Source organism: Mobula birostris, chromosome 14 (genome assembly GCF_030028105.1).
Source record: "Mobula birostris isolate sMobBir1 chromosome 14, sMobBir1.hap1, whole genome shotgun sequence".
Taxonomy (NCBI): domain Eukaryota; kingdom Metazoa; phylum Chordata; class Chondrichthyes; order Myliobatiformes; family Myliobatidae; genus Mobula; species Mobula birostris.
Window position 1 is genome coordinate 3,709,686 of NC_092383.1, and position 20,638 is coordinate 3,730,323.

General features: G+C 42.1%; 1 protein-coding gene and 1 long non-coding RNA gene across 9 annotated transcripts in view; one reads left to right on the forward strand and one right to left on the reverse strand.

Annotated features, from left to right (window-relative positions):
• The window catches only part of LOC140209658 (uncharacterized), a 52,126-nt gene extending 36,895 nt beyond the window's left edge, over positions 1–15,231 (reverse strand). The window contains exon 1 of the long non-coding RNA XR_011889042.1: positions 15,143–15,231. This is a non-coding gene — a long non-coding RNA (uncharacterized lncRNA). The remainder of the gene's footprint in view (positions 1–15,142) is intronic.
• Positions 15,232–15,375: 144 nt separating this feature from the next.
• Positions 15,376–20,638, forward strand: part of LOC140209659 (CTD small phosphatase-like protein 2) — a 70,619-nt gene continuing 65,356 nt past the window's right edge. For 4 of the 8 annotated variants that reach the window (XM_072277999.1, XM_072277997.1, XM_072277998.1 and 1 more), the window contains exons 1-3: positions 15,376–15,511; positions 16,842–16,907; positions 19,582–19,632. The gene's annotated coding sequence lies outside the window, so the exon portion shown is untranslated. The remainder of the gene's footprint in view (positions 15,512–16,841; positions 16,908–19,581; positions 19,633–20,638) is intronic. The other 4 variants (XM_072277995.1, XM_072277994.1, XM_072277993.1 and 1 more) reach the window with 1 other exon arrangement.

Below are 20,638 nucleotides of genomic sequence, written 5' to 3' on the forward strand. Positions count from 1 at the left end.
GGACAGTTGGAACTGAGTCACAAGAAAGCTTTTAAGCAATAGTTCGAACCAAAGTACATTTATTTAGGAGAGTCTCAAAGGAGATAACTTCAGAGTTTAGGATTTTGACATCTGAGGACAGGTCCACTAATGATGGAGAAATTAACATTGAAGATAACCAACTGGTACAAGTACAGCAACTTAAGTCTGCTGGCTTTTGCAGGGACAAATTTAGCATCTTGATTATGTTGTGAACATGTGCCCATGTAGCCTTCACAATTTGTTTTCTTAAGTTTGCAATGGGATGGAGTGCCCAGTTTGTCCACCCCACAAGTTCACGGCTGGCCAAATTTCAGGGCAAATAGAAAAGCTGGAGATTACAGAAATGGGAGGCAGAGATCATGGGGGGGGAGGGGTGGAAACAAGGGAAACATATTGAGTTTAACCTATTGTTTAGCTGGGAATTAAAGTGGGTCGGAAAGCACAGGACATGGCCAGCAAATGTTTGGATGATCTCACACTCGTTGAATAGATTAAGGGAGTCTGTCCAGGAGCACTTGGAATAGTTGAGTCTAGAAGGATCAAAGATCTGGGTGTCAGCCAGGAAATCCAGACTCCAACCCAGATGACAGGTAGACATAAGGAAATTATTAACTAAATGTCTGTTCAAATTTTTTCTGGTTTTAACTGATTTTAAACCAAAGATGTAAATGGAAATTGTGTTTGTGCCAGGAAAAAATGGCAAAGACACAGAATTTACATTTTAATTAATTTTGTTTAAGTATTGTGCATGTAGCTTCCGTGAATGACTGACCAGTCCCATCTGGTGTGATGGTAGCAGGATAGAGTAAATGTATAGGCAAAAACAAGAACAAAAACACACAGATTTTGTTAAATAATGAGGTTTGAACCAGTCAGTAAATTATACAGAGCTGTCACTTATGTAGTTTCTGGTAAAACTATCTGCACAAAGAAATTATATCTACTAGAGCAGTACAGATGTCACTAAAGGAACTCAAAAAAAAAGCAGTGATGAAGAGAAACTATACACAGGCAGTTGAAGTACATCAAAACGGGTCCCTTGGTATTGCCTTGAATAAGTTCCTGCAGCAAAAACTCTGCCACGTGTATGCCAAATGCGAGTTCAGTAACAGTTGCTAACTACCCTTTAACCAACAGGCTCCTGAACCAGTGTGGATAACTCACTCACCTCAACACTGAACTAATCACCAAACACAAAGGACTCTACAACTCAATTTGTTTGTTTATTTTTCTTTTGTATTTGTACACTGCCTTTTCACATTGGTTGCTTGTCAATCTTTGTGTATTGTTTTATTGATTCCATTGTATTTTTGTTCTACTGCAAATTCTTGCGAGAACAGAATCTCAAGGTTGTATAGTGTGACATACATGTATTCTGATAATAAATTTATTTTGAACTTTGCAGTAAGAATTTACCGTAAGTTTTGGAAATAACTATGGGAAGCCAGCTGAGTATTTAATAAAAATGAGTTGGCCTGAGATAATGGTGATTCAGCTTCAACTGTTTGAATGTTGGAATGGGAAGAACTCTAATGATTGATATGGACACACAAGTGCACTTCGTATTCTCTGGCAATGTTGTTTGAAAAGATTCTGAACACATTTTTTTAAAAAATGGGCTGACATATATGCTGATTCTGCAGCTTATAAGGTGAAGCTTTTCCATGATCTTTAATCATTCAAATTGAACCACTTGATCATTTCCAAAGGGAAAAAAGAAACCATTTGGCCAGGTTAACTTCATGATGAGGAATGCCATCCTTGTAATGAAAATATAAAATGGTGGAATCACTTAGCAGTTCAGGCAGTACAAGGGGATCGAAAGTAAGTTAATATCTCAGGATGATTCATAAGAAACTTATTAAAAAAAAGAGCATCAATGTAAAACTCTCTAGACAGTTTCCAATACCTACATTTTTTTTGCTTTTTGATCAATATCGTCCTTGAAATTGAGCCAATTAAACTCTTAGAAAGTGAACCAGTTTTATTAATGTGCACCTCAACAAAAACACTTCAAGGATTATGGGCCTATTAACCTGCTAAATTTCCAAATGTTCAAACTGTGAAACACTAAGTATCTTTTGTCTCTTTTTAGTTCAGTGTTTTCTAGTTAAAGATAACTGGGTTATTTATAAAGGCAGTTCCATTTGTGGGTGAAGATTTTAGTGGCCGAGAGAGAGAAACAGCCCATTGATTCCACACTGACCATCAAACACCCATTTATAATCGGCCATATTATTTGCCAAGGGAACTCTCACATGCAATTGTGGTTGTTGTGTACATCCCTCCCTCTGCCAACCCGACGTCGGCGTGTAACATCATTTACACTGTTGGGCACAGGAGTACATTCAGCCAGAGACTCATTCCACCGGGATGCAGCACTAAGCGCCATGGGAAGTCATTCCTGCCTGTGGTCATCAAACTTTGCAGCTCCTCCCTTGGAGGGTCGGACACCCTGGGCCAAAGGGCTGGTCCTGGACTTATTTCCGTCTGGCATGGTTTACATATTATTATTTGATTGTTTGTGGTTTTGTATTGCTATGTTTGTACTCTGTTCTTGGTTGGTGCAACTGTAACAAAACCTAATTTCCCTCAGGATCAATAAAGTATGTCTATCTATCTATCTATTTATTTATCCTATATCAGTCCCATGATCTATTCTTCCCACATTCTCCTCAAAGCCTCCCAGATTCTATTTACGTTGGCCAATTAACTTCCTAACCTGTATGCCTTCAGGATGTGAGTGTAAACCGGAGCACCAAGATTAAGTCCACATGGTCACAGGAAGAATGTGCAGACTCCACACCGATGGAATCTAAAGCCAGCATTGAACCTGGTTTTCTGAGGCACTGGCTCTACTAGCTGTCCACTGTGCAGCTTCCTTTGACCTGGGTTACTGTGAAAGGTAGGGTCAGCAAGTTCTATGATCCATTGTGCTATAATGTTATTACCAATCATCATTCACACTAATTCCATTAATCAACATTTGTTAATGGAGATCATGGGGAGACAAGTTAGTACAGGAATAGGAAGACAAATTGAAATGGGTAGCCACTGGGAGATCATGCTTCAATGAGGCCAAACTCAGGTTGAAGAAGCAAAACCTCACATTCTGTTGGGGTAGCCTCCAGCCTGATAGCATAGACATCAATTTCTCTAATTTTGGGTAATTTCTACCTCTTCCCCCTTCTTTCTTCCATTTACCATTCTCGTTAACCTCTCACCCCTTCTCACCTGCCCAACACCTCCTGCTGGTTCCCCTCTTCCTCCCCTTTCTTCCATGGTGCCTTGTCCACTCCCATTGGATTCTTTCTTCCTCAGACCTTTACTTGCACCCATCACCTCCCAGCTTCTTACTTCATCCCACCCACCCACTTTCCCCTACGTCTGGTTTCACTTATCATCTGTCTGCTTGTACTCCTTCCCCCCCCCCCACCACCACCTTATTCTGGTTTCTGCCCCCTTCTTTTCCAGTCCTGATGAAGGACCTCAGCCCAAAACATCAACTGTTTATTCTCCCCCATAGATGTTGCCTGACTTGCTGAGTTCCTCTGGCATTTTGTGTTTTGCAAGGTAGCCAAAATTGCTTTTTTTTTTGTTGGTACAGCCTGTAGCAAACACAAATGTGGAATATTTCTTCTCATAATCACATTATCAAGAATCTCAAAGCGCCAATATCCACAAACTCTTCGAAATTGTATGTTTTAATTTACTGCTGTGGGTTTTCCAGATATTAACTGTGGGCTTGACCATTTTAACTTCGGTTTTATATGTATATATTTAATTTATGTACATAGTATTATGAACACATTTTAATTTTATTTACTGTAAGCATGTAGGCACAAACAATGTAAAATTATATTGTAAATAAATATATTTGAATCTGCCAGTGTTATATTTACTGCTTTCGATTTAATTGTGCTTTAAAGAAACTGAAAGTTGTAACTTCTCATGGGTGAAATGTATTAATAACTGAAACCATGCCATTATCAAACACAAAGGACTCAACTTAACCAAAATAAACATAGAAAATTCAAGTCCTAACTGCTGGGACATAAACATCAAGTTCACAGTTGGTCTTAAATAAATGGTGAGATGATTTCTTAAAATTACAACTTGGAGAATTAGCAATTGAACTAGTTAATGTCGATTAATATGGAATAGAAGTAAAAATATGGAAGTACAGTTTAAGAAAACAGTGGTATTCAAATTGAACCTCTCTGGTGTACTCAAATTTCCTACATTGTACTGAGGCAAGGGGGACAAATGAATGGTTTGTAAAGGCGCTTTGAACAGAATGGATACGTTAATGTCTTACACCCAACTGTAGGATATATTTCCTGGGCTACTTTCTGATTGACCTATGCAATGTAAAGTGCTAAAGCCTTGCTCAAGAGTTGCCTAGGCTGAATGGTGTGCATCCTTGTAAATGGAGACTGGAAAAGTACATCACAAAGAAATATGCCAAAATTCAACATTGAGGCAGGAGCTGAGTAAACTGTATCAAGGTGAAAATTGTAGTGATACTATAAGTAGCAGTTCCTTTGAAAACTTCCAACAAACAGCATGAACTTGTTTGGCCAAAAGACCTGCTATCATCATCATCATGTTCTGAGTCGTACAATGTAGATGATCATAGTCTTCCATTTGTCTTTAATCTGAGAAGTTCTAATAATCTCCAAAACTTTTGCAGTCCATCCCTTAATGTAAACCATGGATGCCATGTGCTGTCGACCGTGACAATTTCTTCCATCGCTTTTGCCCATCACTGCAAGAAGGACCTGTTATCTGTTCTGTATTGCTCTAATTAATTCTCAAGGTATTGTGTATTTATGGCAAATAGCCGTTTAGTAGTTAGCTGATTTGGTTATGCCTTTTCACAATGGACTGGCACACTGGGAGGATGAATATACTGACTAAATAGTGAGAAGATATAGGATGGCGGGTCTGTTACCTAGGATAGAGGAGCCTAAAACTAGAGGGCATAGATTTAAGGTTTAAGGAAAGATTTAGTAGGAACCTGAGGGAAAACAGCTGCCAGGGCAAGAGGAAGGCACAATTACGACATTTAAGAGGTAGAAAATGTTAGAGGGATATGGACTAAACATAGGCAAGTGTGTCTAGCTTGAATAGACATCTTGGTCGGTATGTATGAAATGGGTGGAAGGGCTGTATAGCTCTATGACATAGTGTACTGAAACCTCCAGAGATGCACAAATCCAGAATGGGTAATTCTGCTCAGAAAACAGAGAAATTCTGATGAGGCACTCTATTTTAATATTATTAGACGAAACAAATATCCTAAAATTTTTCCTTTATATACAAATCAAAAGGAAATTTGTAAAATATCCAAAAAAAAGCTTTTGCCCTGATATTTCTAGCTTTCCCCAAATGATTTGTCAACAGTAGTGTGACATCATCTAGTGACAGGTAACTGCTCATAATCTCCTCAAATTTACCAAAGGCTGCTTAAAGCAGTTGGAGATAATCTCAAAGTTGAGCTGGCTGGAAAACAATGCGTCAAATTTCATTCGAGAGAACAATTTCTATATTTAAACTACATGCAGCATAATGACAATATTTCTCAGAACTCTTTATTTCTCAATTTTCCCACAACAGCAATATTTTTCCAACAGTCTAGTCTCTTTCGGTTTTCTTCAGCTACTTGGGAAAATAATGAACTGCAGTTGGTAAGTGTTACCAAAGGTTCATTTATTATCAAATTATGTATGATGTATACAAGTCAGAGATTCATCTTCTCCCGATAGTCATGAAACAGAAAACCATGCAAGTTGTTCAAAGAAAAACTGCAAACTCCCCCCACAAAAACAAACAAATTGTGCAAATGGCAGTATTACCCCCCCCATGTAGCAAATCAAATTGTGCAAATGGCAAGAACATCAATCCCCAAACACTTCCCACACAAAAAAAACTAACATCGCTCCAAGTGGCAACACGATCAAATCCCCGTGCGAGGGGAGTCATGCAAATAGCAACAAGAACATCAACCCCTCCCCACACACAGAAAAACTAAACGTGCAAACAGCAGAACAACAAACCCCAATCCCCACCCCCGCACAAAAAATGCTAACGAATCACGCCACATGGCAACAAGAAAGAACGGGCAAAAACACAGAATATAAAACACATAAAACTGAAAGAGTCCAGTGATGTGATGTACAGATTTTATTTTTAACAAAGTACATTTCTACAAAATCCTCATGAAAGGTTGCCCATTGCTGTGAGCAGTTTATGTTGAAAACATCTTTAAGTTAAAGTAAATTATGTTTTGACTATTTTGATCAAGTTCTTTGAAATAATGAAAAGCATTAATGAGAGTATTTAGTGTGGATGATGTAGCAGAGATGGCTAAACCATGTTAAGATTAGAAAACTGAAATGCAAAGGACTAAATAACTAGGGAGATGCAACATGTCCTTAAGACTGAAAAAAGAGAAAAGTAGTAGAATCAGTGTGTTTTCAGACCAGAAGGATAGTTGGGATCCCTGATATTCCTTATCAAGACCGTTGTTTATTTTGGGCACCATCGTAGTGTAGCAGTTAGTGTAACGCTATTACAACTCGGTATATCAGAGTTTGGAGTTCAATTCCGACATCACCTGTGAAAAATATATACACCCTCCCTATGGAATGCATGTTTTTTTTTTCTGGGTGCTCTGGTTTCTTCTCACAGTCCAAAGACGTACCGGTTGGTAAGTTAATTGGGCAATGTAAATTGGCCCATGATTAAGCTAAAGTTAAATCAGGGATTGCTCACTGGTGCGGCTTGAAGGGCCTATTCTGCACTATATCTCTATAAATAAATAAATAAACTAATGATCTAGCCATCTATATAGGCCATAATTTCTAAATTTGTATATAATCTAAAAGAATATAGAACAGTACAGTGCAATACAGGCCTTTTGACTCATGATATTGTACCAAACATTTTACCTACTCTAAGATCAATCTAATCCTTTCCTTTCACATAGCCCTCCATTTTTTCCTTTATCCATGTGCTTCGCAAATAATCTCTTAAATGCCCCTATTGCATTTGCCTCTACTACCACCCCTAGCAACATATTCTATGTTCTCTGAAGCTGACATGCGAGCAGCCTTCAGGAGGGTGAACTCACAAGAAACATCTGGCCCAACCAGGGTACCTGTTATGTACCCCTAGGTGTCATATTTTTTATGGACTATACCTTTAAAAAGAGAGAGAGGCAAAGACTGCTTTGAGATGGTGTTATGGTTTCTCAGCAGCATGTTTACACGTTTGCAAGGACAATGCCAGCTTCTGTGTTCTTACAGAGAGAGAAGGGAGGAGCTACTTGATGGACAGCTAGTGTTCAGCATGGTGAGATAAATAGAAAGTCAGCTGATAGACTCAGGAACACATCGTTTTGGACACTGGACGAGCTTTGTGGTGCCCACAGAAAGATGGGTTTTGGAGGATCGATCAGGAGAATTGATCAGTGGCTCTCGCAGTGTGGAAAAGGTGCGACTGGTGGGGAGTTATTCGTGTGCCCAACCCTCGCCTGGGTTGATAATTCCACCACAGAAGAACAGTCCCCTTTGTTGTGGTCACATTCGGTGACTTTAAAGGAAGAGAAGAGAGGAGAGATAGGTTTGAAACAGAAGAAACCTAGTGACAAAGAGGTCACTGTTTGGACTCCCTCTCTAAGTAGCCCGTAAGGGTGTGTTTGAGTTCCATTCGAATATGAAGGTGTGACTGTCACATGGCTAATCCACAAGAGTGGGTTCTCTGGTGAGGGGAGTACCTTTGTGAATACTACTTGTGTGTTACCCTTGTTTGGGTGCGGTAGTTCACTGAAGAAAGGCACTCCTGTGGCAAATCACTGTTGGAGTTATTTCGTATGTTGTGGAACTGGATAAGTGGCTATCACATTGTGTGTTTGGGGTTGGTTCCCTTGAAGAGGGTCCCCTTAGTGATAAGCTACTGTTGGTGATAATCCATATGTGGATTTTGTTTGAGTATCCTGTGGCCACCACTTTGGTATGACCTGTAGCTGAATTCAGGTGTGGTACCACTGGTGTTGAAAGGATATTCGTTGAAGATCACTGTCGGTGATATTTCGTGTGGAGTGGAACAACTTCGGAGATAAAACCTACCCTATTTGTTATTTTGTATTGCTGTCGTGGAATCTGTGGAATATCGACGTAATTGCCTTCTCTCAACATTTACCCTGGATTACAAATATCTCTGTCCATCACTACCCAACTGAATACCACGAACTGAACTTTACTCATCACCGTAAGACTGTATCCATTTACCCCTAGGCTTGAAGAAGCTTGGTTTCTATATTTCCACACTTATAAATATATATAATCATTGCTAACCTGTTGGATATATCTGCATTTATATTACTGTATTGCGTAGTTACTAATAAATAATATTAGTGAATAGCAATATCAGACTCCAAAGTGTTTTCTATTTCTGCTGGTTCTTTAACCCGTTACGGAGTACGTGACACTAAAGACATACGCAGATCAGTTGATTGCAGTGTTCACTGAGATCTTTAACCTCTCGCTTCAGCAGTCTGAGGTCCCCACCTGCTTCAAGCAGACTTCATTATTTACCGGTGCCTAAGAAGAACATGGTAACCTGCTTCAATGACTATTGTCTTGTAGCACTTACGTCTCATAATGAAGTGTCTAGAGAGGTTGGTGATGAAATATATCAACTCCTGCCTGAGAAGAGATTTGGATCCAGTCCAACTTGCCTACCAGAGCAACAGGTCTACAGCAGATACCACCTCATTGGCTCTTCACTCAATGCTGGAACATCTGGACACAAAGTTGCATACTTCAGGATGTTCTTTATGGACTATAGCTCAGCTTTCAATACCACCATCCCCTCAAAACTAATCAATAAGCTACAATCCTCCTTGTGCAAGTGGATCCTCAAATTTCTCACTTGCAGACCCCAGTCAGTTCAGATTGGCAACAACATCTACTCCACAACCTTCATCAGCAAAGGTGATGGCTGTGTGCTTAGCCACCTGCTCTGTTCACTTTACACTTATGACTGTGTGGCTAAGCACAGCTCCAATACCATATTTTAAGTTTGCTGACGACACCATTGTTGTAGGCCAAATCAAAGGTGGTGACATATCAGCATATAGGACGGATACTGAAAATCTGGCTAAAAGGTGCCACAACAACCTTTTATTCAATGTCATCTGTGCCTGTGGTGCAGTAGCATCTGCACCAGACTTTGGAGTGAGAGGTCCCGGGTTGGAATTTGGCCGGCTCCTTGCGCGAGTTCCACCCATGCCGGGTTGAACATCGGGCTAGCCACTCGACCTTGTAAAACAGACAAACGCTAAAGAAATGGCAAGGTTGCCACCTGATGCTCCAAAAGGTACAGAGAGGAACAACAACAACTCAATGTCAGCAAGACCAAGGAGCTGATGATTGACTTCAGGAGGAAGAAACTGGAGGTCCAGGAGCCAGTCCTCATCAGAGAATCAGAGGTGGGGAGGGTCAGCAACTTTAAGTTCCTCGGAATTATTGTTTCAGAGGACCTGTCCTGGGCCCAGCACTTAAGTGCAATTACGAAGAAAGTACAGCACTGCCTCTACCTCCTAAGGACTTTGCAAAGATTCGGCATAACATCTAAAACTTTGACCAACTTCTAGAGGTATGTGGTGGAGAACATATTGAATGGCTGCATCACATCATGGTATGGAAACACCTCGAACGAAAAATCCGACAAAAAGTAGTGGATACGGTCCAGTTCATCACGAGTAAAGCCCTTCCCACCATTGAGCACTTCTACACAAAGCATTGTTGCAGGAAAGCAGCAACCATCATCTGAGATCCCCACCACCCAGGACATGCTCTCTTCTCACTGCTACCATAGGGAAGAAGGTACAGGAACCTTAGGACTCACACCACCCCTCAACCATCAGGCTCTTGAACCAAAGAGGATAACTTCACGTGCCCCATCACTGATATGTTCCCACAACCTATGAATTCACTTTCAAGGAATCATCTAATGTTCTCAATATCTATTGCTTATTTATTATTATTTCTTTATTTTTGTATTTGCCCAAGCTGGTGTGGCCTTTCATTGATTCTATTATGGTTATTATTCTATTATGGATTTATTGAGTATGTCCGCAAGAAAGTGAATCTCAGGGCTATATATGGTGACAAATATGTAGATTGATAATTTACTTTGAATTTTGTTCATACAGAACAATTAATTACAGTGCATTAAAGCAACAGCAGAATTCAGAATGAAGTGACAGAGAAAATGCAATGCAGGTAGACAATAAGGTGTAAGGTCATAATGTGGTAGATTGTGAAGTCAAGAGTCCATCTGACTGTACTAGAGAACCATTTGTTAATCTCCGAACAGCATTTAGAAGCTGTGTTTGAGCTTGGTGATACATGCTTTCAGGCTTTAGTATCTTCTGCCCGAGAGGAGAGGAGAAAAGACAGATTGGCTGAGGTGGATGAAGTCTTCGATTATGCTGACTGCTTTACTTACTAAGTGAGTATAGACAGTGTCCATAGAGAGGAAGTTAGTTTCTGTGATGGGCTCAGTTGTGTCCACAACTCTGCAGTTTCTACTGACAGAACAGCTGCCATACCCAACAATTTCCAGTTTCTGTGGTGCATCAATTAAAAAAAACCGGCAGGATCAACTGGGACATGCCAAATCATTTAGCCTCCTGAGGGAAGAGGTGTTGATGACCTTCCTTGATTGTGGCATCTATGTGGTTGGACCAGGACAGTCTCGGTGATGTTCACTCCTAGGAATATGAAGTTCTCAACCTCAGCACTACCGATGAAGACAAGGGCATGTGCATTCTTCCCCCCCCCCCCCTTTGCTGAAGTCACTGACCAGCTCTTTTGTTTACTTGACAGTGAGGGACATGACACCATGTTACTGAGCTCTCTATCTCCTTTTAGTAATCCAACTCACTTTTTTTTTTGAGATATAGCCCATTATGGTGGCCAAGAAAAAAATGGTAGAGTGAGTTCAAGGAGAAGTCCATTGATAATCCGAAACATGCCATTATAAGGAGGTGGAGATGTTAGATGGAATGTACAAGGAATTATAAATCCCCAGGGCTGGATGAGATCCATCCCAGGAATTCCAGATTCCCAGACTATAGGTGGAGGAATGGGGAAGGAATTTTGCACCTTCATTAACATTATTGAGGTGCCAAAAGTATAAAGAAACTTTAATAAGGGCAGCTGGGATAAGTTAGGTAACTACAGGTTTCAGTGGTAGGGAAATTATTTATGACATTTCTAACGGACAGTAATTCTGTGCATTTGGAAAGGCAGGGGTAGTTAGCATGACTAATCCCGTTGGAACCGTTTCTACTGACAGGAGAAGAGGCAAAAGCAGGTTACTGGCACCTTAAAATCAGTCGCTCCAGGCAGATGGGTCTCCTCAACCATTGGCGGCTCATCTAGGAGAGGGAAAACTCTGATCTCAAACCTCCGTTGCTTTGCGGCTATACCCACTCATGGGGAAGGCTTCAGGAGTAAACCCCGGGGGAAAATCTGGACCTGGAGTCCCTAAGGCAGTCCTACTTTGAGTTTAATGCTGACTGGCAACTCCTGCGACACCGCTGGTACCAAACCGTATCGGTCTTTGCTGTTCCTTTGGGTTCAACTGATATGTGGAAAGGGGGAGCTTTCTACATGGGCTATAGCATGGGCATATCCGGGGATGCAGTGCTGCTGGAGCTCACCGGAGCACTGCTCCAGCACCTGTGTTAGAAAGTCAAAATAAGCAAGTGGGGAATTTAACAGCGGCCGCATATTAAATAGAGGGAATTTTACAGAAGCGGGGGTTGGGGAGAGAGGGTGGTGGCTGGTGGGGAAAATACCACTAATAACATTAGGATATTTGATCGTTTTTGGTGAAGTCCTGGAGCCGTGACTGTTTTGTGAAATTCCTCCTCGCTCGACCCGTTATCCCAGCATACCCTGCCGAAGCCTCCCGCCATTTCACAGATCCCCAGTCTTCCTTCAGCACTCGTTGTTTGAGCATTGTTCGCCGAGAAAATAAAAATCTTAGATCTTTTGAAAAGAGGCATGTTGCTTGCTGAAGTGGGCTGTAAGGTCGGCAAGAACGAATGGAGCATTCGCACAATAAAGCAGAAAGAAGCTGAAATTCATGGAAGTGTTAGTGCTACCCCTGCAACGGCAAAAGTGGTCTCTCTGGTTTGCGATAAAGTGCTTGCAAAGACTGAGAAAGCATTAAGTGTGCGGCTAGAGGACATGTCACAGAAGCATATCCGTGTTGATGGCAAAATTATGCGTGAAAAAACACTTAGCCTCTATGAGCACTACTGTGAGGGGGTTGAGGAGAGCGAGAGGAAGGAGTTTAAGGCTAGTAAGGGATGGCTGGCTAGCTATGTAAAGTGCTACAGCCTCAAGAACTTAAAGACCACGGGAGAATCGGCAGGGCAGATGTACCAAGTATCCTATTATGGAGCCGATTGAAGTACACGCTTGAAGTCTCTCAGAAAAAAAATTGTTGATCACAAACTATCAAAAGCTCACACTGCTGCTCTAAGTGTTGAAAATATAGCTAGTGAAGATGCTCTTGGAAAATTATGTGACACCATGAATGTTCCGCATCTAAAGGCAACTTGTTCAATTTTTCGTTCTGCATATTATTTAGCTCAGAATGACAGACTATACTCTGATCACTTTGGCTTATTGGAACTTCAAAAAAAAAGGTATTGACATTGGAATTGGACTGCATTCCCGCACTAGTGCTACAGAGATAATTAATCACATAGCCATTAATATGAAAAAGAAAATTTGCCAGCATATCAAGCAGATAAATGGCAAATTTTCTGTTCTCATTGATGAATCAACAAGCCTGAGCATTAAGACCACCCTAATAGTTTATTTGAAATGTGAAAGTGATAAGGAAAGTGATCCCCATTTTATGTTTTTAGATCTAATTGAACTGCCTGATCAGAAAGCTGCAACTATTGCTAAGCATCTACTGAATTGTCTCAATAACAATGGGTTTGATGATTCTTACTTGAAACAGAACCTTGTAGCATTTGCCAGTGATGGGGCGAGCATAATGCTTGGTGTCAAATCTGGTGTTGCTACAATTCTCAAGGAACATAACTTTGATGTGATAATTTGGCACTGTCTTAATCACAGATTACAACTTGCAGTAGGTGATTCGGTGAGAGAAGTTCATGGAATAAATCATTTATGGACAAATTGTACTCTGTTTACCACCTCTAAACCAAAAGGAACTATCTGAATGTGCCTCTCAACCAGAACAATAAATTTGCAAAATAGGCCATGTTCTGGGCACCAGGTGGGTAGCTAGCTCGTTTCGAACAGATTCAGCAGTGTTGCAAAATTATGAAACACTGTTTTCATTTTGAAAAAGCAATGAAGGATGAAACAAGATCTGGGAGTGACAGAAAAACCTATGAAGATCTGTTGAAAAGACTCTCTTCAGAACAGTTTCTATTGGACTTAGCTCTAATGTATGACACACTGCATGAACTTGGTTTACTGTCAGAGTGTTTACAGAAACGCACTACAATTGTTTCTGCAGACAAACGGATCCAACGGAGCACAAGATCACTGCACGGACTGAAAGAGCAACCTGGTACAAAAACTCCAGAAGCTCAAGAGGCAGTTGAAAAGGGGAAGTTTGGAGAAATTACCTTAACAAGCAACAACAAAATTGTCTCCATTAATTACCTACAGTTTCTTACTAGTCTTATAAACAATTTGTAGCACCATATGTTCACAGCAACATCCTTGAAAGGTTCTCAAACTTCTAAACCTTGAAGTACGTATAAATCCCTGCTAAATGAAATGATAAAGATAACTGGCCTGCTGAAATACCGCCTAATTATGGAGAAGCTGCAATATCATCTCTCTGTAAGAGGTTTAAGCTTTCTTCCTCCTCTGTAATAAATGCCTTTAGAGATTATGTGGAGGATTGTGGACGCCGCATCCCCCAAGATTTACGCCCATTACTGAGCTGTTCACAAGCTATTCCTATTAGTACTGCTGAGTGTGAGAGAGGATTCAGTCACATGAACTTGATAACAACAAGAGCACGCTCAAGAATTCTCATAAATCATGTATCATCACTTATGTTTGTTAAACTACACAGACCTCCTCTAGTTCAGTGGAATCCTGAGCCATATGTCACATCATGGCTACGGTACCACAGATCAGCAGATGACACCAGGACAAGAGTTGCTTCAGACCCTCTAACACATATTAAGCCTGACCCTTTGTGGAAATTATTGTGAAACTTCTCATTGGTGACATTTGGTAAGTAGGTAACTACTTTCAAATTGGTAAAATACGTGATTACCGTCTCTTTCTTTACTTGCTTGATAATTAGTGAGTGCAACCGTGCAATACTTTGTCATATTATTAAATTAAGTATTATTTGTTTTATTGTACCAGTTATACACTGAAATGTAGTGATAGGCTATGATCTTGTTAATGCCTTAACTATCACTATATTTCTGTGGAGCTCTGGAATTCATATATTTCTTTCATCTTGGTTTAGTGCTTGACATTATAAGAAGCCCTATTCATATATGTCACACCCAATTTGCATACCTGCTCATCACATGAATGGGGCAAGGTACATGAAATGAGCAGGTACACAAATTGAGTGTGATATATATATAGATAGATATAGATATAGATATAGATAGATATAGATATAGATATAGATATAGATATAGATATAGAGAGAGAGAGAGAGAGAGAGAGAGAGAGAGAAAGAGAAAATGAATATGAGAGAATGAGAATATAGGAAATGGCAAGCATTTTGTCAACTCCGGCATCTAAAAAATTAGCACTGCACCCCTGGGCATATCGTACTGCCCTGGCTTGCCTCGTCAGCTAGGGTGCAACAGCCATGGTCGTCCGCGACCAACTGATGGCCTCCTCCAATGCAATATATATATACAGTAATAATTATAATTTAAATACGTACTGCAAACTGAGAGAGCCCCTCCCACCAGGTCGCTGACATTTTCGGGAAAAGTCATTGCTTCAGATGAGATGCAGAACTATACTTGCCCTGCAGCCGCCGCCGAGATGCGGAACAATTTTCTTACCTCCCGCCATTAAGATAGAGAAGCATCGAAGATAGTTCGGCCCATCGACGCCTGCTGTCAGTCGAATTCGCAGGCTGGGGAAGAGAAGGTGCTGCCGTTTGAAGTTGGCGGGAAGGGGGAGGGGGGAGTGACCACGGGGAAGGTCGCTGAGTGGCTGACACTGAGGGACGGGGCGGAGTCAGCGTGCGCGCCGCTGGCGTCCCGATGCGCGAGTACGTGCACGCGCTGCATCCGGGTTCCCCGGTCGGGAGCCGTCTCTCCCAGTGTGTGTGCGCGGCGGCGGGAAATGGCGCCCGAATGCTGGCGAGTGTAAACAGCGGGCGAGCGGCGGCGCAGCGACTAGGAGCGGCGCGCAGACCCCGCGGACGGGTAGGTCAGCGGGGGCGGCGGGGTTTGAAGGGGAGTAGGGGGAGGGAAGAGCCCTAGGCTCGGTGTGGATCGACTCCTCGCGCACGGACAGCCTTCCTCAGGCCGCCAACTGACAAAGAGGAGCCCGGCCCACCGCGCCGCGCTCCCTGGCGGCGGCTGCCCACTCCAGGCCGTGGATGCGTTTCGGGCCTGCCGAACCATCGATACAGCTGGGGAGGGGCCGAGTGGCATGGCTACAGGGGTGCCTCAGGGTACTGGGCCCTGTGTGTACTCTAGGCCGCCGACTGGATATCAGGCCTCCGGCATAAACCCATCCCTGTGTCTGACCAGGAAAGGTCCCGAGACGGTGGCACCGGATAGTGTCTGGGGGTGTTGGGAAGTGAGGAGGGGGAAGGGGAGAGGAGGAAAGGTCATGGGCGCCAACGGCTGCTCCGCCCCCGTCCGGTCTCGGCCGCTCCGCCTACACCTACACCGGCATCCCCGGACATATGGGTGCTCCGCCCTGCCCCCCCCCCCAGGAACACGCCCCCAAACAACACCTGACCTCCATAGTACCGTCCGAACTGCCCCTTCCTATGACTCAGTCCTTTCCCTAATCCATCACTGACCACCATCTTCTAACCCCCTCTCCAGCCCACTGACCACGTTCTCCCTCCTCTGCTTATACTCTCACACTCCCACCCCTAACGTGTCTCCTGAACCCCGCCCACCCTGTCCAGCCAAACACCCCTGATTCCTATCACTCCCGAAGTGTCCCCTGTACTGACACACCCCTCTGCCCTGTACCCATACCGCCCCCTTCGCTTTTCCTTCTGGACCGCGCACCCCGTCCTGACGTTCCCTGCCCCTGCTGACCTGTCCTGACACCCCCTCCTTTTTGTTTCCCCTTCACCCTCTGATGCCTCCACTCCCCACGTATCTCCGAGTGCGCCTTCAGTAATAATCGTCAGTGTTACAGATTGCCAGTTTTTATAGGATGTTGGAAAAAATGTGTCTGCATGTTTTTAAATGCAAATTATGGGAGGTCATTGGTGCAATTTATAGGTGAACAGTGTTTGTAGGCAGTAAGTAAGGAAATTCACTTACTAAGCTGAGGTTCAGGTACACAGTTTGTTCACGTGTTTTGTCCTTCTGCCTGCCAAATTATGCAGAGTGTCACACAAAAATCAGCTGCGGTGATGTTCTACATCTGCCGTGCTTACTGACTGCCACAGAAGCATGTTTCGGGAGGCAGGCTGTGGATTTGGCATCTTCATGCTTGTCTCAGTGCAGTTGCCAATTATAAAATCACCTGTCCTGCCCTAACAGCTGATTTTGGGCTTTCCCCCAGGAGAAATTCAAAACATTGGAATAAAGACACAAGGCTTGGGCCAGGGCGCACTAAAGGCTAAATGAGGTAACTGCTGTAACTCATGATGATTATCTGCTGAGGAGACTTTGTTTCAAGATCTTTATTGTCTATTTATAATTGTTCTGAGGCGTGGTTGATCAGTTGCCTTCCCAAAACTAATCACTACAGCGGGACTATTAAGAATCTTCTGTTGAGTTTCAAGAGTCCACTTTCCAGATTAGCAATTTTCATTGGCATATTTTTCAGCCCACAACTTGCCAGATTTGCTGAATTTAATTTCACAAAGTGCATAGTGGGATTTGACTTCATTTCTGGTATCTTAACTATTTCCGTGCAGTGAGGCGCAGCAGATTTATTGTTGGCACAGGGCCAGATGCACGGAACCTGGACTGGAGAATGCAAGTGCAGTAACTTTATATCAGCCTGTTATTATAAACAAAGGATTCAAGCCAAAAGCTGTCTGCCATTTCTTTTAATTTTTTTATTTGGAGATAACAGCACATAACAGGCCTTTCCAACCCCACGAGTTCTGCGCTGCCCAATTATACCCCTGTGACCAATTAAACCTACTAACCCTGTACGTCTTTGGAATGTGGGAGGAAGCTTGCCTGGTCACGAAGAGAACATACAAACTCCTTACAGGCAGCGGCGGGTTGCTAGTGTTGCAATAGCGTTACTATACTACTGTGCAGTAGTTGATTTGTAACATCCACTTACCTATTTTCTATCAGAATTCTTTCATCATGCCAGTAAGTGATATAGATTTAAATGCAAGAAGCATTATAAAATAAATGTACCAAAAATAATTGTATGAACAATGAGTGACTCATAGAAACTTAGTTGCATGGATTCTGAAGTGGCTTCTCCACAGAAATCAGCGGGTGGTATTAGTTGGAGGGTATTCTATCTAGAAGTTGGTGACGAGTGGTGTTCTACTGGGATCTGCTCTGTGATTTTATAAATGACTTGGATGAGAAATTGCAGTGGTGTTTAGTAAGTTTGCGGATGACATGAAGGTTGGTGGTGTTGAAGGAGAGAAGGTTGTCGTGGGTTGCAATAAGACATTGGTAGGATGCAGAACTGGGCAGAGAAATAAATTTGGGGACTGGTTTGTTGAGCACCTCTGCTACATCTCCTGGTGGACAACCATTTTAATTCCTATCCTCATTCCTGTTCCAACATATCAGTCCATGGCCACCTCTTCTGCCATGATGAGGCCACTCAGGGTGGAGGAGCAACACCTCATATTTCGTCGAGGGAGCCTCCAACCTAATGGCACAAACATTGATTTCTCCTTGTGGTAATTTTTTCCCTCCCCCTTCCCTCTTCTATCACCCACTCTTGACTCCTCTTCTCCTCACCTGCCTGTCACTTCTCCTGGTGCCCCTCATTCTTCCCTTTTTCCCATGGTCCACTCTTCTCTCCTTTCAGATTCTTTCTTCTATAGCCCTTTAACTTTCCCATCCACCTGGCTTCACCCATCAACCTTCTAGTTAGTCCTCCTTCCCCTCTCCTTTCCTTTTTATTCCGACGTCTTCCCACTTTCCAGTCTGAAGAAGGGTCTTGGCCAGAAGCGTTGATTGTTTATTCATTTCTATTGATGTTGCCTGACCTTTTGAGTTCCTCTAGTATTCTGTGTGTTGCTCTGGATTTCCAGTATCTGCAGAATCTCTTGTGTTCATGGACAGCAAAGTGGCAGGTGCAGCTCAATTCACAAATGTGTGAGGTGATGCACTTCAGAAGATCAGACTTGAAGGTGGAGTATTTAGCAGTGTGGATGAACCGTGGGATCTTGAGGTGATTAGATCCTTCAAAGTTCCCTTGCAAGTTGGTAGGTTGGTTAAGAAGGCTTATGGTGATTTGGCTTTCATTTGTCAGAGGATTGAGTTCAAAAAGCCACAGCTCTATAAAACTCTGGTTAGACTACACTTGGAGTATTGTGTTCAGTTCTGGTTGCTTTATTATAGAAAGGGTGTGGAAGCTTTTGAGAGTGTGCAGAGATTTACCAGGATACTGCCAAGATTAGAGAGAGTGTCTTTTGAGGATAGGTTGAGCAAGCTAGGACTTTTCTCATTGGAGTGAAGAAGGGTGAGAATGGATTTGAACAAGGTGTATAAGATTATGAGAGACATAGATAAAGTGGGCAACCAGAACCTTTTTCACAGGGTGAGCTGCGGCCAATACCAGAGGGCATCCATTTAAGCTGATTAAGAGAAAAGTTTAGGGGAGATGTCAAACGTAAGTATTATTTTATTAATTTGCAGAGAATGGTGGGTGCCTCAAACACTGTGCGGAGTTAGTGGAAGAGGCTGATAAATTAGGGACATTTGGAGGCTTAGATTGGCCCATGGGTGGTAGAAAAAATAGGGTTATGGGGTGTGTAGGAGGGAAGGGTTAAATAGTTCATGGAGTAGGTTGATATAGGTTGGCATATCATTGTGCTGTACTGTTCTACTGCCAAAGTAATGGGATAACAAAGCCCAAAGACAGGTTAATTTGCTCATTGTGGTCCTGCTGGATCTTTGGTCAGATTTTATAATTTACTATAAATCCATTTTTATTTTACCCATATCAGATTAATTTTATTTCACCCTTATCAGATGCCCTTATCTTAGTTATCAGATTTTTGTTTGTAAGGTATTATTGAATATTAAAATAGGCTTCTTCTAGTAAAAATAGGCTTGAACGATCTAACAGTTTTGTTCGATTTTCTTTACAGAATAGAATTGAGATTCCATGGTGTGATTTCATCTCCATTTCAGAATATAATGTAAGTAATAGATGTAAGGATATGTTTTCACACTTAGTACAGTATCAGCCTCCAGTCTTTGAGGTGTATACCCTTGTAGCCCAAGACAAAAAAAATCACATGCTGTGTTGTGCCACAGAAAACAATATTGTCTTTTCAAATTCATTAGACCTGGCAGAGGAAGCTCTCTTGCTTTTATTGAAACCCATTTTTGCAGTTGGATCTCATTTTAAGGCAGTATTAATGCTTTCTGTTGCCCAGTTTCTTACCTCCACATTTCTATCTCTGTTCCTGCCCACCTCCAAATAAAGTAGACATGCAGGTTATTTTTGTTATTTTGAATTAACAAAATGGCTTAATCTCAGCTGTATTCCATTCTGCATGAAAGGATCTGCATGCTCTGTTATTGCTTTTGGGCGTACATTGATCAGCTTGCCATTTGATTCTCTTCTGTATCCACGGATGGCATTGTTGAGATCAGGAAAATGGCTGGCATCACATGTTGAACATTTTTACTTGTAGTGAGCCATTGTGACCATTTTATCCAAAGGAAGAATGGTTTGGATGCTGGATATCTGAAAAAAAGACAGAAAATTTTAAATTGGATTGGGCACCATTTGTTGAGAGATTAATGGTTTTAGGCTAAATAAATATTTAACATTGATTTGAGCTATCAGCTCTGTTTCTCTCTTCTTTGATGCAGTTTAATCCACTGAGTAGGTTTTTCCTCTCTGCGCCTTGTGGCATATCAGGCGGTAACCTTGCTGTTTCTTTAGCATTTTGCCTGTGTTTTCTTTTATGAGGCCGAATTGCTAGCTTGGCGCTCAACCCAGCATGGACGGAAAGCCTGCAAGGGACAAGTCGGAATTTTACCCGGGACCATTTACCTCCCAAGTCCAGTGCTGATGCCACTACACCACCAGCTGGCCTAACCCACTGAGTACTTAACACATTTTCTGTTAATTTTCTTTGTAGTTATTTTTATTTGAAATAGATCTGAAGTCCTCACATGTCCTTTGATCACTCA